Here is a 6,278-nt window from a genome sequence, read left to right on the forward strand (position 1 = left end):
CACTGACATGTGGGCAAGCAACCTGTTGGGCCCACATGTCGTGGACACAAAGGAAGGTGCCTTAAGGCACCGAAGCATAGTCCTGTCGGGGTGGTCGCGTGTGTCAGACGGATGCGTAGCACCAAGCCACCCACCCACCCCCCAAAAAAAGGATGATGACAAAATAAGTTTGCGCTTCGACGTTTCGAATTGAAATATCTGGTGGCCCCAATTCCAGCCCTGCAAAATCTCTCTTCTCCATCGTCCCCTTCCGCGCCCAGATTGCTCAAATCCCTAATTTGCCGCCAACCCAAGCAAAGTTCGAATCGCCCCTCATCTCGTCTCTTTCCCCACCGTTCCCCACCTCTGTGCCGGACGACGATGACGAAGACGACGGTCGCGCTTCACCACCGCACCAGAGCTACCTCAGCTACGTCCTCGTCCACCGCACTAGGTGATCCACCGACAATGTCGGCCGCCGCAACCGACGTGCCTCACAGACATCGAGTTCCACCGCATCAGGTGCGCTTCACCGACGCCGTCTCCCAGCTCACCGGGGCTACTTCACCAAGCACATCGTCGCACCTCCGCCCCCCGAGGCCGTTGGGGCTTCACCAACGGTCTCTTCCACCGCTCGTAGCACTCCGCTGCCACTCAAGATCTGCATCCGTGCGCGGCCAGCCAACGCCAGCGCATCACCCTCAACGGCTCTGAAGTGACCTGCACTCTAGCTAGGCGAGTATGCCCAAACGCTGGCCCGAACTAGGTATCCACTCATCACTCCCTTGTGCACTGTTCCGACGATGTTTGGATATCCTTTCACTGCTCTCTTAGCTTACACACCTATGCAACTCTGACTTTAACTCTTATTTCTTCTGGAGATATCATCTGAAACAAGCAAATCCATTTTTTAGCGAAGCATGACGGCGCTACGGGATCTGGTACACATCCTGCACACCCATATAATCTTGTAAGTATCTGTCCTCCAGTACAACATAAAGGTCGATTCCTCTTATTTGATCAACCATTCACCGTGTCAAAAATGCAGAGGGGGATGCAAGGAGCACAAGGCCTGCACATCCAAGCAAGTGGTAACATGGACTTGTACATGGAACATCCCAAGCACAAGCGAGCTGCAATGAGCCTGTACAACGAGCTAGCATAAGTCCCTGCATTTCATTTAATTCGTACTGGCATTCGTGTATGATTTGTGTGAAGTGGCTGATCCACGAATTCAAGTTACCAAGGGCGAACATTTAACTTAATAAATATGAAGGCACTTGCACTCCGGAAATCAACATAACTTGAGAAATGTGAAGCTACATGCACTTTGAAAACCAGCTAATGATCCAAAGTAGTTCAGATTATAAACACTAAATGATGCAAGCACCAAAAAACACAAAATGCAACATGGTGTACAAGGACTACAAACATGGTCTATACCTGCTTGAATTATTCTTTCTCTGGCTGAAAATATCGAAGTGTAATTGCACGTATAACCAGTGCACAAACTGCATATCAATATATCTATCATGCACAAGTATGCCAATAGTTTCAAACAACAGATTAGAAAAGTATTTATGCTAGGTTGTCATGATACGGGGACTTTCTGGTAGATGGCCTCGACGTTTCCTCAAGCTATGAAAATGCACTGTAATTTGCTTGTCATCAATGCCTGCAAATCTCTGTCTCTCTCAACATAGTAGATCATCATTAGACACTAAATCCTTCAATGAGCTTGCAAAATGCTTGCATTAGATCCCTCATTAGACACTATATGTTCATCACTAGGAGCATGTAAAATGTTTGCATCAAATCCTTCATTAGCGGTTTGTTCATTAGACACTTCAGGCTCAAGAACAACATGAGCTTGTATGTTTGCACCGGAAACTTGATTAGATACATCAGATTTAGTCAGTTCAGTATTGATTGGGGGAGTTATAAAATAAGTAGAAATTGGTTTCATTTTCTCATAGATTCCCTACATGCAAGCAGTTTTACAACATCGTCAGGTTTAACTATTGGTCAGAAATTGAAGAGTTGAATTAGATATAATCAGGGATGTGATGTACCTGCTCGTTGCACATGCTACTCTTGCATGCTGCGACTATACGTTTGCACAAGCTCGATGCCATGCCCGTGCTGCCGCTGCTGCCTCCCACGCAGGCTACATCCAGGGTTGGATCTTCATCTTCTTGTCCTTTCGTTCGCTTGAAGCTCGGCAACCGCCCTCCAATGAGGGCGGAGGAAGTGATGTGTCGGTCTGTCCAGCAGCGGCTAGGTTAGGAGCGAACCAGACTGGAGGCTGGAGCGAATGAATTGGGATTTTTCCTGCTGTCGATCGATATGGGAGGCGCTCATTTGGGCCGCGAGCCTGCTATATGGCATGCCTTGCACTTATGTTATTGGCCCATCCAAATTGAAACATTTTTCTTCATTTTATACATTGCTTGCTCATGCTTGGGACGAACAAAACTCGCATGGGCCAACCTGGATGACTCAAACTAGGTGCACACTTTCCAGCCACCTGAGGCGGCCGCCCATACCAGCCCCTATGGTGGCAGCGCCCCTTTTTGCGTGTATGATTGGATAGTGAAAAATATTCCAGTGGCGCTTTTGATTTACCCATAGAATGGTTGAATTGCTTGTTTCTATGAACTGAGTTCGCCAATAATGTGAAGGATGCCAGTCTTTTCATCCTATTATAGATTGCCTAGATCTCGATATGCCAAAAGTAATCACATGAAATATACAGTAAAAGCCAGTGTGATGTGTGTGGCTACAACTAGTCTGACTACACGTCCTCATATAACATATCAAGGATGCACCATCTTGCCAGATTAACCATTCGACTTGCCCATGCAGTGTGGGAAGAAAGAATTATTGGGACTGCGTATCCAAGCAATTGATGCCATGGACTCCTTCGTACAACCTTGGAAGCGAAAAAGAAGTTGCAGTGTGCCTGTACAAAGAACTAGCGTAAGTTCAGTTACCTGGTTCTCGGAATTTTAGTTAGCCACTTATTGCAAAAATTGTTCAATTACGTTGCTTGGCTTAATTTAGTTTGCTACTGATTACATAATGCCACAGCCTGTTAATCATATTGTAGAGTGCGCCTATCTATGTGTTTGATACTTACTGTTAAGAATTACCTGTTTGCCTTAACTTAAATATCTACTTATTTGTTTAACTGCTTTGCTGCTGCAACAACGGGTTACAATGATGTTAATAACTACTTTTTCAGCATCCAATTGAAACTCTTTAATTCCTTGTTTGTTTAACTGATTTGCTGTTATAACTCCCAGTTGAGATATTTTGCTAACTTCAACTTTTCTGAATCCAATTGGAACTTCAGTGGCAGAACAGGTTAGCCCAAGATCAAAGAGTGGGGTTCCCATGGACATTGCATCATCCCACAGCAGTGGCACCGGCCCAATCGTGCATTATGAATTGCCAATTGCTGATGCTCTAGAGGCTAAACTAGTGGTAGAAAGAGATTCTGCTTCTGCACTTAGAGATGAAGTTGACATGTTGAGGAAGCAAACAACACAATCACAAGCAGTACTCAAGACAACCATTAAATATTTTGTGGATTTCAAAATGAAGCAAGCTGAGACTGACCAGATTGTTAAGGTCCTGAAGGAAAAAAGGAAATTAAATTCCTACTTGGTAAATCATAGGTGAAATGTACTTTACATCATTGAATAACCTTTGTGTTGTCTGTTCATGTAATCAATCAAACCATTTGTTTTAGAGATCATGTAATAATTTTTTTTATTTTTTGGTTTGTAATTTTATTTGAGCACAAGTCTGTATTAATTGATAAGACTCGGAGACATTTCATTTGGATTGTTGTGCCAGACCTACAAATATGCCAATCGGGCTGAATGTGCATTCAGCAATAGTAGTTGTATAGATGGACCATAAGTGGCATGCATCGGAAAGGGCCAAGATGCTGGCTAAAAAAAGGATGCTGTTGTAGCCAAAAAAAAGTAAAGCGACCTGGCTTATGTATGTTAGTTGATATTATTGATCCATATACTCGGTGTCATTGATCACATCGTCGGTATCACGTCTATCGAGAGGGGACAAATACCGGCAACACAGAAGGAAACACAATCAATGCAATGCACAATATAATACATGATCATGACATGGCAAAATGAGTGTGTTGGGCTAATGCAACTATAATCAGATGGGTTTGAGTTAGTTTGAACCCAAGGTTCAAGTTCAAATTGAAACTATGACTTAATAAAGTGCATTATCATGTTTTGATATAAACAACAGGTTTAAGTTGCTTAAATATGCACGAAACTAGTGCATACGGATAGATTGGATTTTTCTGATCATTTTTCATATATAACTTATTTCATTCGGAGTTACGGTTGAATTTCTATGATTTTTAGGAATTTTGGACATTTTCTGGAATTTCGTGAAAAAGAATAAATCCAGAAAACCAATTACTGCGTCAGCATTGCGTCATGCTGACCTCAGCAGGTCAACAGACATGGTCCAGGTTAAACCTGACGCGTGGGCCCGCCGGTCAGTGAGCCAGTGCTGCCTAGTGTCACAGACAAGTGGACTTGGTCAACGACCACGTCAGCATAGTGTGAGACTCCAATTTTTTTTTATTTAGTCTTCAACAAAAACTTTATTTGATTTGAAGAAGGTCATTTAAATCCTTCCAAAAACCTCTCTCTCTCAAATTTTTCCCCATGGCAAGGATTTTATTTTTGTATCTTCTTCAACCCTGGTGTTTGGTTATTAAAAACCTTTCTTCTGATTTCTTTCCCATCTCAAATATATGTTTGGAATTTATTTTCTTTTAAAAAGAAACCCTATGGGTTTTGGGGCTACTCTTTTGTTTTGAGACCACCCATGGTTTTACCATGCCTCATGTGGTAAATCCTTCCAAAACCCCTCCCTCCACTTTGGGGCAACCCAAACATTCTGTTCCAATAGGTCCAACCCATTTTTTTGAATTTTATTTCATTTATTTTTCCCCAAAAACAATTCTGTCCATTATTCTAAGCCTAGAGGAGTTACAAAGGAAGTACCTGGTTTCCTTTGAGTTTTGATCTCAAACCAACTCCTCTAGATAGTTCCTAGCACCCCCAACATAGAACCATCAAGATCCACTCTTCCTCTTTTCAAAATTTTCAAGTTTCAACCTCTGCAAGTTTGGACCAGATTCATCATTTTTGGTGAAATTCATATTTTCCTTTCTCCAAAAATTCCACCAAAATTCAGGCAGCCCCCATGTGCCTTGAGAGGCCACCACACCAAAGATCAGCCCCAGAAAAATTCTTATCATGCTTGAATCATTTCATCAAACACTTGGCCGGCATTGTTCCTGTACACTTTCAGTAAATTCAGAGTTCAGAGTTTTGTCAGTGTCATTTTTCGTCAGTGCCTTGTCATCGATCACCAGTGCACCCTGGCGCGTTGCGCACGGCCTCTCCTCATTGACCAGAGCACTGCATGCTCTCTTGGACGGGTGCAGGTGTCGGTGGCGGCAAGCATCGCCGACGCCGGTAGCTTCTGCGGTGGCAGAGCCACCCGTGGCGACCAACGGGAGCCAGCGCCAGCTCGCTAGGCCGTCCGGCGCCGCCCAACGCCCCCTAGCCCTCCGCGTGGCCTCATGCATGCCAGCGCACACCGCAGCACCATCGCCGTGGCCCGGCAAGCACATGACACGCCCTCTGCCGCCGACGGGCCCGCGCCGCCCCGATCCGTCGAAACCACCCAAGAGCGCCTAATCCAACCTGGTTTAGCTTCTAAACGGAACCCGTGGACCTCCACGTTGATGCCCAACCCCCTAAACTCCCCGACCAAGCACTGCACCACCATAACCATCGCGGAAGATCCCCGTTCACGGCCACCGCCTCGGATCGCCTATAAAATGGAGTCCCGAGCTCGTTCTCAAGCACGCACCACCTCTACTCCTCACCAGAACCCCGCCAAGCCACCAGGAGGACCCCGAGGAGGTCTCCTCCCCCAACTCCGGCCGCCCCGATCCGCCTCGGCCACCAGCTCGATCCACTCCGGTGAGGCCATACCCGCCGCCCAAACCTCGTCAGTAGTTTCCTCGAGCACCCAGTGATCTAACCCAGGCTTCAATTTGACATCCGCAGCCGTCCCCGACGAGATCCAACTTCACCCGAGCCGCCGTCCGCCGGAGCAAGGACCGCCGTCGACGTGGTGCTCGCCGACGACCACCACCACCACCCACCGACGCGGAAGGACACACTGATCACGTAGGTACTCTCCGATCATCCTAACTCACCGTGGATCGCCGC

Source organism: Triticum dicoccoides, chromosome 2B (genome assembly GCF_002162155.2).
Source record: "Triticum dicoccoides isolate Atlit2015 ecotype Zavitan chromosome 2B, WEW_v2.0, whole genome shotgun sequence".
NCBI lineage: Eukaryota > Viridiplantae > Streptophyta > Magnoliopsida > Poales > Poaceae > Triticum > Triticum dicoccoides.